Source organism: Electrona antarctica (assembly GCF_951216825.1).
Source record: "Electrona antarctica genome assembly, chromosome: 1".
NCBI classification, from domain to species: Eukaryota; Metazoa; Chordata; class Actinopteri; order Myctophiformes; family Myctophidae; genus Electrona; species Electrona antarctica.
Genome location: NC_136806.1, coordinates 38594082 through 38604500, shown reverse-complemented (window position 1 = coordinate 38604500; position 10419 = coordinate 38594082). Strand labels below are relative to the sequence as shown.

At 41.1% G+C, this 10419-nt stretch overlaps 1 long non-coding RNA gene and 1 pseudogene across 2 annotated transcripts; one reads left to right on the top strand and one right to left on the bottom strand.

The window, feature by feature from the left end:
- Window positions 1–62: 62 nt before the first annotated feature.
- On the bottom strand, window positions 63–6765 carry LOC306928955 (annotated as a pseudogene). Its single transcript, XR_013792492.1, has 8 exons — window positions 6655–6765; window positions 6338–6385; window positions 6088–6198; window positions 4962–5091; window positions 4123–4235; window positions 2982–3068; window positions 2706–2752; window positions 63–1577 (listed from the first exon to the last, which is right to left on the bottom strand). The product of XR_013792492.1 is annotated as an uncharacterized misc_RNA (transcript).
- Window positions 6766–7271: 506 nt separating this feature from the next.
- On the top strand, window positions 7272–9560 carry LOC306928964. The gene is made up of 2 exons (XR_013790731.1): window positions 7272–7379; window positions 9179–9560. It is a non-coding gene; the product is annotated as an uncharacterized lncRNA (long non-coding RNA).
- The last annotated feature ends 859 nt before the right edge of the window (window positions 9561–10419 follow it).

Sequence of the window (10419 nt, the reverse complement as noted above, 5' to 3'; positions counted from 1 at the left end):
AAATCCACCAGAAGTAAGGACTAGCCTATATGTCCTTATACTCCTTATAGTATAGTAAATCATCACAATTTATTTCCTTTATTTTGGTTTGACACACATCACATTAGCTTTTAATACATAGTCCAACGAAGCATTTGTGTTGGCTTGTTATTACTTAACAGCATAACAACATACATTTTAATCTGCATTGATTATCAAGTGATAGCTGGATGGAACAAAGAGGCCACATACAGTCCAAAACCATATTCACAAAGTGTAGAATTCAAATGGATACCCATTATGTGTTGAGTTTTTAAATTCAAGTGAATAAATCCGATTCCTTTATGATACTGTATTGTAGAAAGAAAAGGGAAACATATCACACAAGACAACACAAACAAGAACTCCACATACTTTGAAGAAATAGCTGAATAGTTTTGCAAATGTTCCTACTAAAATGTATTTTTTTTTGTTTTGTTTTCTTTATGAAAGTAGAAAATATGAGAACAAGACAACAGAGTATAGTGTATAGTATTAATAAAGCACAATAACAAATATAATGACTCAAATCCCAAAACAAAAATATTAAGAAAAGCATCCTTTCTCCAGTGAGTATTGGACAACAAACTATGATGAATACATACTAATCCCTATACTGATCTGATTGTATGCCTAGGCTATTATGCATGCATCTCTGTTAAACAGGATAACATACTTCAGAGGAGTGATTATTGTAAAACGATAAGACGAGGAGAATGTCCACACTGTACAACGGTAAGTCATTCACGGACTACTTAAGTCATGAAGTTTTTCCTCTCACGCCTTCAGAGAGAAGTGTTCCACTGAACAAACTCTTGACAGATGTGTTTAAAGCAGTGGAAAGTGAGCAAGCTGCTAAGCTACTCATTGTTGCCTTCTACTTTGTTACTGGGCTCACATAGGTCTCTTTTCTGCATCATGGTGTAAGGGAAGGGTGGTGTAACATCACAGATAGTGTAGTCCAGTTTCTTGGAACCACTGCAATTCAAGACAGTTGGATTGCTGAAGTCCAGTTTCTTGGTACCCTCACAGCTGCCATACTGCTGCAGCTTCTTAAGCCGAGCAAGGCTTTTTATGCTGCCAGGTGGCCTCCCGGGACTGACCTTATACCCTGCTGCTTTGGTGGTGCCAAGCGGCCTTCCTGGACTAGTTTTGAACCCTGCAGCCTTAGTGGTCCCCAATGGACGTCCAGTACTCGTACGGTACCCAGCTAACTTTGTGGTCCCCGCTGGTCTCCCTCGTCTGCCTGATTTCACAATACCTTTCTTCTTCTTGGAGCCATCAGATCCAGCTGGTGCCTCGGTGCTTCTATTTCTCACCGTTTGGGGCTGGAAATCATTTGGGGTGTCCTGCATTTGACATGCCACGGGTTTGTGTAAGCCCTGTGGCAAAGGGTGCAAGTTTGAAAGGGACAGCTGTAAAGCAGGGCTTGGTGAAGGGTAGAATTTGTTGCCCTGCGTGGTACATAAGTCAAAGTGACTGGCAGAGTGCTGACAATCTTCTGACAGTCCGCTCATGCAATAGTCATTACCGCCACTGGTCACTTGGTGCATCATTTTCTGTTGGTACAAAGGAGAAAGACAAATACAAACGTAAATAGTTGTTGGTGTGGTGGTGGTGTGTGTGGGGGGGGGGGGAGCAATAGTGAACATTACATGTAGATCTACTATCTATATTTAAATGGAGACGCAAACAGAATAAAACCTTCAGTTTTTTAAGTCTACTTTTGATTTGGTAAAGCTGAGCATCTCCGCTGAAGAGACAAAATGCATTGCCAAGACAAAAGGATGCAGAGACGCGTTCGTTACCCGTACACAGAATTATTACTATTGGAAATATATACATATTCTCGGTTGTTATAAATACACAATGTTCAAATATTTAAACAATGCAAATTATAAGCACGTACCTCATTTGTAGGCGGAACATGGAATTGAAAGGGTTAAATTCGGATCAGATACATTTTTGGCGTTTGACAGCCATAACATCTGTAAAAGGATGCATGCAAACCTACGCCCCAGTGTCCATGAATGCCGTCTTGCATCAGGATTGTGACTTGCGATGGTTATTTCATGCTTTTTTATTTCTTTTGAGCAGAGGTTGAGATGATAGAGGCAGCCATTTTGTTTGAGGAAAAAAAAAAAAGTAATAAAATAGATGTACAGCTCGCGCATGCGCCCCATGGCGTTGTAGAAGTGCTACAACTCTTCTGCTTGCTCTGGAAAATGTTTCCATTCAATCCACGTGTTACTGTCAATACGGTGACAAATACTAAGCTTTTCTGTGTTCTAACAAAGCAATACATCAATGTGATAACAAAGAACAGTCAAAAATGTTGGGCTCCCAAGATATTTAACCTAGTAGACACTAAGAGTAAATATAGGATCATAAATGCCTACATTGTAAATTGAATCTTGATATTATAATACAAATATTGTGTCAATGAAATTGCTGTCAAACACAAAACAGTGTACCGCTTTTAGAAGTTTTTATTACATTAAGAACTCGACAATAGACACTGGCTTTGTAGAAATAGCAGTGTTGGAACAGGTAGCAATGTACAATTTATAAGCATTTCCCCCATGTTCGCTTTCCAGGCGGTCCACGGTTCAGTCCACAGGACTTAGGTTTCCTTGATGAGCTTGGTCAGTTTATGAATCTTCGTTTTGGTGGACATGTCCACATACTTGTCTCCAATACTGACGATCATTCCACCAAGAATGGAGGGGTCAGACTGTAAGGAGGGAAGATAAATATTCAATAATAATAATTATAAAGTACATTACAATTTACAGCACCTTTCATAGAATGTAGCAAAAAATGCTTTGTATAATTGAGAACAAAACAAAAAACGTCCACATACAATAACATACATTTTCTGCCAATTCATACAATCAAATTTGACCAATTACTATTATTAAGTCAGACTCTCTAAAGAAAATCTCTCTGGACAAAATGTCTACCTTTGTTTCCAGCGTAATAGTTTCACTCTTCTTAATGAAACCCTTGAGGGCAACTTTCAGGTCAGCAAGGTTGGCTTCATCCAAAGGCTGAAATGGAAGCAAATGTTTCACTAAAGTCAACGTTTCTGGTGGTGAATAACATTGCAACAGATGTGCAAACAAACGCCTTTTTAAACATCATGGTAGGACCACAGGAGTGTGTGAAATGTGAAAAGGCAGACACATTACACAAAGTGCTTTATAACTTTGTGAGTATTACATGACATTGAGAAACAGTTGATGGATAACTAAACTAAAGCAGCTTCTATACTACTTACTCAGAGATTAAAATAGGGTGCATTTTGAAAACAGTTTATAGTTAAGGGACGCAATAAAAACAAAGACCTCTGCATCCACGGGATGCACTACTGTACTGTTTATTCTAGTTTATTTTGCTAGCTTTAGTTATAATCATTTCTTCTTTCTGTTTTCTACATGAATATAACCACATTATAACCATATAAAATGAAATGGGAGTTAAATGCTGCAAATTGTAAAAATGGCAAAATATTATATATACGTTGAAGTGGGAATCATCAAATGTAGATCTGCTATTTTCACAGTTTGACCATTTCCGTCTATAATGATATGTCCAATAAGGGACACAAGGGTTAAAGCAGCCTGGGCCATGGCTCAGTGGTCCAGGCACCTTGGCTGGTAAAAAAAAAAAAAACATAAAAAAATAGGGTTAAAGCAGCTTACATGTTCAATAAAAACATTTATATAAAATCTTGTATGTGCCAAACTGTTAAGTTACTGTGTGGGGGTCCCCAGAACATCCAGACCCCCAGGAACGCGCCCAGGGGGGCGGCCCGGTTCCGGCGAGCCGCCCCACGTCCGAAATGGTTGAGAAATGACAGAGTTACCATGTGGGGGTCCCCATGGGGTCCCTCTACTGTACTGTCACACCTGAAATCATCATATATACAGTGTGTGTGTGTGTGTGTGTGTAAGGCTGCGCAACAGTGACACTTGGTGGTCCACAACTTTAGTAAAAAAAAAAGATACAAGGTTTCTGTCTGACAGCAACGATATAGCCTATCAGTTGAGCAGCATGAAAATGAGGGTGTGTGCGTGCACATGCATGTTGAGTGGTTCTTACATGAGCGGTGGTGACAGAACAGAGGACCTCTCCACGGTGAGCACTCATCATCTTCCCAAAGGCAGTGATCACAGCCCCAGTTATTGGCAGTCTGCCATTGTCAGCCAAAACACCTGGACAACAATCAAGTTTCTTTATCAATTCGAATTTTTTTTTCCAGAATTGCATTGTCAGTAATACATTTCTGATACACTTTTGAGCCTTTTGGTTAGCAACAAATGTATGAATGCATTATACATTCTGAATGCTTTACTTGCTCTTCAATAAAAAGGGCACTCCCTCCATGGGACAAACAAAAGTTTATTTTTAGTAGTTTATGATAGGCCAACATATGCTTAACATTTGACAACTAGAAATTAAATGCAATACAGCTCTGTTCATTTATTGTTCTCATCTTTAAACCAAATAGAAAAGCATCAATGGTGACTTAAGTATCATCAATAATAGCATCAATATAATAACAATTATGATCCCCAACCCAACAGGTGGTGGAGATTTCAATAGAGATGCAAAATCTGAATGAAATGTTTGGTCATCTGATGATTTTCCTAGTTACCTGGAATAACCACTTTAAACCTACCATACCCATTTTGGGAATGTCATAGATGAAATGTTTAATTATTTTCAAAAATATCTACAAGCTGTAGCCTATATTGGATATTTTTGGCTTAAGTGGTGGTTAAGTTCTGGACTAAATGAGAACAATGGTTGAATACATTTTGATAAAGGGCAGGGACATATTTAAGAAGCGTTAAGATAATGTTGCAGGTCAAGTGCCTCAGTTTGCAAAGGCCACAAAACTGCACCCATCTAGGGCTAGGCCAACTAATTTAACTTACCGATGAGGTTGACGGTGATGGTTGAGACCTTAGCCTTGGTAAGAGCATCACCGAATGCCTGCCGTTTGACGTTACGTTTCACAAGGGGGTCCATGACAATGCTGGAAATCTTGGGGTCCTTGATGAGGGTCTGAGGGAACAAGCCAAGTGGAATCAAGGTCTGAATAATACTTTAGATGCCCATGTAACGCAAAAGAATGAAACAAAGAGATGCACAGTGGAGACATCCATTTTAAACAGTTGAGTCCGCCTTCTGTATCCAGTAATTTCCACACACACTCCAGACAAGATAACCAACTGCCAAACAAAATTATCCCTGTGAATCTAGTTGTTTTGCCACTGAATGAGATTCACCTCCATAAACAGATCAACATAGGACTTAAATGAACACATTTAACTTTGCCAATCAGGTTACCAGATTTCTGCCAGCATTGCATCCACAAATGAGGGTGCTGTTCAAGAACGTTGTGATGTTAATTGAATGTGACTCCGTACCACCCTGGCTGTGACAGCCAGTATTTATTTCAAAATGTGACGATGCAGAAGAGGCTGACACATCTAGCTGTAATGCATGTGCAAAGTTACAGTACCATAAGACATTTCATGATAGCAACACACACGGGAATGCAAGGCTGTTAATAATTCCAGGCAAAATGGCTTTATTTAACAATGCCACTATGCAATTAATGTCTATGCATACATGAGCTTATTGTCTTTGTAAAACTTCTGCGGTGCAGTTTTAAATTCATTTTTAGGGTGTTCTGCACCTGGCTTTGTTGTGAACAGTGCACTTCATTGAGTTACTGTATAACATGCACCTATTGTGTGTGCAAAAAAAAACTAAAAACAGACTACCATTTGATGGTCGTCTATCAGGTAAAACATACATTGGGGGGTAGCATGTAGTATGTACAACGCTCAGCATTGTAGAAACAAAAAAAGGTAACAAAACAATACAACGAAAGTAGCAATTATACAAAATTAACCAAATATATACAATAATCATAGAATCTGAATCTATATTCATTTTCATACAATATTATGCAACCCATGATTTAAATCTAAAGTAATGTGATGATATTTTTCTAACATATTGTACAGTTGTTTCTCCTAAGCCATGACTTACAGAAACTGTGACCATTTCTTGCTCCACCTGATCCAGTTTGTTCTGCTTGCTGGCAGCAGAGTACAGAGCAGTGGCATAGCGGCCCTCCACTCCATAAACCTGGATAGGAGGCTAAAGGGAGACATTTGTAAAGTCAAGCATGGAGAAAAGAGTTGTCCCATCCATTTTACACTGACAAAAACAATACATTATTTTTGGTCTAGGCCTGGAAGTTGGCAGTATATATATTTTTACTAGGTTTAATACTTACTCTAACCAGAGCGGCATGTCTGATCGCAGACGAGCTGAACTGACGGATCTGGAAGACAACATATGTGTGTGATTCAAGTGCTTAAATATGACCTAGAACTAGAGCAGATTCATACACCCAGTCTGCAACAGCTAGCTGGTTAGCTAAGCACATTAGCTGACATTCAAGCGCAAGGCCCCGTAGACATGATCTTAATATTTAGCATCGTATCCAGATATGCAAAGTGCGTTCTACAACAAAAGCAATATTTGCCGTTGGCATTGATGAGTAGGGGTCATTTTACACAAATAATTGACAAAAATCATTGAATATCTTACCTGCTGTCCTAGCATGTGTGCTGCCATTTTCTCCTACAGCTGTCTGCGGGGTCGAACTGACGAACTTAATGCGCATGTGCGGCACGCCGGCGAGTAGAATAGGCGTATCCTGTTATGGGCAATGTATTTTTTATTTTTTTTACGGGTCAACGTCAACGTCAGGCTTTCAGTTTCCACCGCAGGTCAAATCTAGACCAGATTCTGATCATCTTGTGTAGGGCAGCTAGGGCGTTACGCTAATTTTACGTTATAATCATATGTCTACCCAGTACGTGTTGCCCCTGAAAGAATAGCACATATATGATATAAATAACAATGGAGATTAAATGTTTTCATTTTTCACCGACTACAAGGTGGATGGACAACGGACGTACAAAAAAGGTCAAACTTCAACGATGTAAGCAACGTTAATTACATTAATGGGCCACAAGAGGGCATTAGAACTTAGAAGCCATACATTTTTCATGGGTGGCTATTTTGGATGACATCATCCAAGCGCGCGACGGCTGCAGCATAGTGAATTGATTGATCACAACCTATGATCACAACACAACTGAAATCAATATGTTGACAAAGAAAATTGCCCATAAATGCGTTAGTCGTTCAGATTGAGGCCTGTAGACAACGAAGCAAAATTTGTCAAGATAAACCCAGTCAGGATATTGTTTCAGTTATCCGGGCTTCAGTAACACTGAACAATCGCACGCACTCAGTCACGAACGGTGGTAAGTCAACCAAGTTTGAACCCAATAGGCCATCTATTCGTCATAATTGTATCATAAAAGCCGGTAAACCACCCGGACAGGATTATGGTTAATTAATTGAACAAGCTGGACCCTCTTGTAAACAAGTGTAATGCTTGAAATTAAATGAAATGATTACTATATTTACCCAGGGTATCTGGGCTAAGCTCAAGAACTTGTTTCCAGCCAGGCCCTGCTCATAGAACATTTCATCGTAGTGGTTCAATGCCTTGTTCAAGGGCACTTCAGCGGTGGTAATTTTAACGTGTCGGACCGCTGATTCGAACTGGCGACCTTCCGGTATCAAGACCGCTCCGCAATCCGTTCGGCCACCGCTGCCACAATTTATGGTGTCGTGTCGTCCACTCAGTCACAGTTAAATTGAAATGTACTGTAATTCCGCAAACTGTTAATAAATACTTCAATCGATCAATCATTCATATAAGACGGCTAAATCACAGTTAGGCTTTATCAATGTTGGGGGATGTCTAGCTCTGGTCCATAGCCTTACTGCTTTGATTCTGCCCTGCAATGCAGGCTATGGACCAGAGCTAGGGGATGTCATTATTCAAGTTCATTCAAATAATCATATCAATGTGAGGATCCTTGACATTTGAGTCTAGAAACTCTCAGCAGTGTAGTGCCAGACTGCCAGTGCCAAGTTCTTAGTTTTAGTCTCCAGAGATAGGAAAAGTTGTGACAGGCTGGTCAGACTCATTATGCAGTTACTTTCTTCTCTTTATTATCATTTGGTGACTTGTCTGAGGTATTACTAGTCTTAGCCCCTCTCGGGACCCCCGTAAAGGTTTCTGACATTTGGATGTTTATGTCTTTACGGAGGGTCCCTCCCCATCTCTCCCACGCTAAATGGAATACAGACGTACATAGCTTCGGAAATGGCCGTGCTGCGCTTTTTTGATGGGGGTTAGATGTTTCAAAAGAAGCATATAGGAGCTATAGGAGACAACGGAAACGTCAGAGAATTTTCCTTTGGCGCAGAAGCTGTTAAGTATACTTTGTTTGACCGTTTTGGCAGCTCTGAAATTCTCTCTCCCTTCCTTCCTTGACTATTGACATCCCATTGTACCGCCTCCAGCACCGACACTGGCTACCTGCGCGTCCCTACGTTCCTGCCTCTGGTCGCTCTGTTGCAGGTAGCCAGTGTCGGTGCTGGAGGCGGTACAATGGGATGTCAATAAGGAAGTCAAGGAAGGAAGGAAGAGAGAATTTCAGAGCTGCCAAAACGGTTTCCGTTGTCTCCTATAGCTCCTATATGCTTGTTTTGAAACATCTAATGATCTAACCCCCATCAAAAAAGCGCAGCACGGCCGCAACGGAGGTTATGTACAGCTGCGTCCTATTGTGGGCTTACGAACTGGAGAGGGACCCTCCGTAAAGACATAAACATCCAAATGTCAGAAACCTTTACGGGGGTTCCGAGAGGGGCTATACTAGTCTTCATTCTCAGAGCCTTCCCCATTTGACGCTTAACACGTACACTTAAATTAAACAATATGTTTGGCAAGTTGCCATGGCATCACCCTGTGCCATCTATCTCCTGGCCTCTGGTACTCTTTATTATATTTTTCAGATCCCCTTGCCTTATTATTATTATTATTGATAGAAGTAGCAGCAGTTGTATTGGTTAAGATCAGATGTATGTTTTTCGGCATCTGTCCTGTGTTCCTGTACTGCCTGAATTTCCCCTATACTATATAGGCCTGTATACCATTACCCACTTTGCCTAATGTATGTCTTGTATCTACTCTCATTGTACCCAGACCACAGGAACAACAATTTAGCTGAAGAGGCACTTCCTTTACTGTCACTATGGCTCCTCGCCGCAAATCAAATCCTGAAACGCGCAGAATAAAAGAAAGAGATAGAAAGCGTCAAGCTCGCATGGAAGAAACGACAGAAGCTGCAAACCATCGACGAGCTGCACACAGACAAGCCGTGGCACAGCGAAGAGCGCAAGAAACGGAAGAGGACAAGCAGCAACGCCGAGAGTTGCAGAGACAACACGTCGCGAAGCGCAGAGCGAAGGCCGTGAAACAACATTTAGAGGCGCAAGCCATGGAGCAGTCTCTAGAACCATACATAGAAACATGTGACCAAGCGCAAGGAACACAAAACAATGCACAGGACAGAGCACACTGGGGGGGGGAAGTGCCCAAAATTGTCTTGACAAAGATGGAACCTATACGTTGAAGTCATAGACCGTAAGGTTGAAGTCCAAATGTAATATTTGATCTAATAGGAACTGTTGGCTAGTTTTCATTAAATACATATTGTCACTGACTAGTACTAAAGTCAAATACACTCCAATAATTTCTGAGCTTTTCAACTCCCATCTTTAAAATATTACAGCAAGTGATGTTATTACTCCCCACAGAATTGTTGGATGTCCTGAGAACGATACTCTTAAGCCCTAACCACACCAAAGGGTCACCATGCAACTCCTTGGGTCCAAACGGTTGAAAGGAGTTAACGTTAAAACCGTCTCGACCCTTTGGTGTGGTTTGGGCCATTGAATTCCATGAGTTGAATCACTAGGGTCAACGTGGGTCAACGTGCAACAAGTCATCACACCGCAGGGACAACGCTAAAACCGTCTTGACCCTTTGGTGTGGTAAGGGTTTAATGCTGCTTTCAGGAAAAAAAAGGAGCAACTTGGACACTCATGCATGAAGGAAGCATGAGTTGAAATGAAATGAAATGATTACTATATTTACCCAGGGTATCTGGGCTAAGCTCAAGAACTTGTTTCCAGCCAGGCCCTGCTCATAGAACACATTTCATCGTAGTGGTTCAATGCCTTGTTCAAGGGCACTTCAGCGGTGGTAATTTTAACGTGTCGGACCGCTGATTCGAACTGGCGACCTTCCGGTATCAAGACCGCTCCGCAATCCGTTCGGCCACCGCTGCCACACAATTCAAGTCCGTTGCTCTCCCCGGGTTGGCGGAGGGTGTGTAGAGCCCAGGATCACATTAGATAATTGACACGGGTGAAAAATGGGTT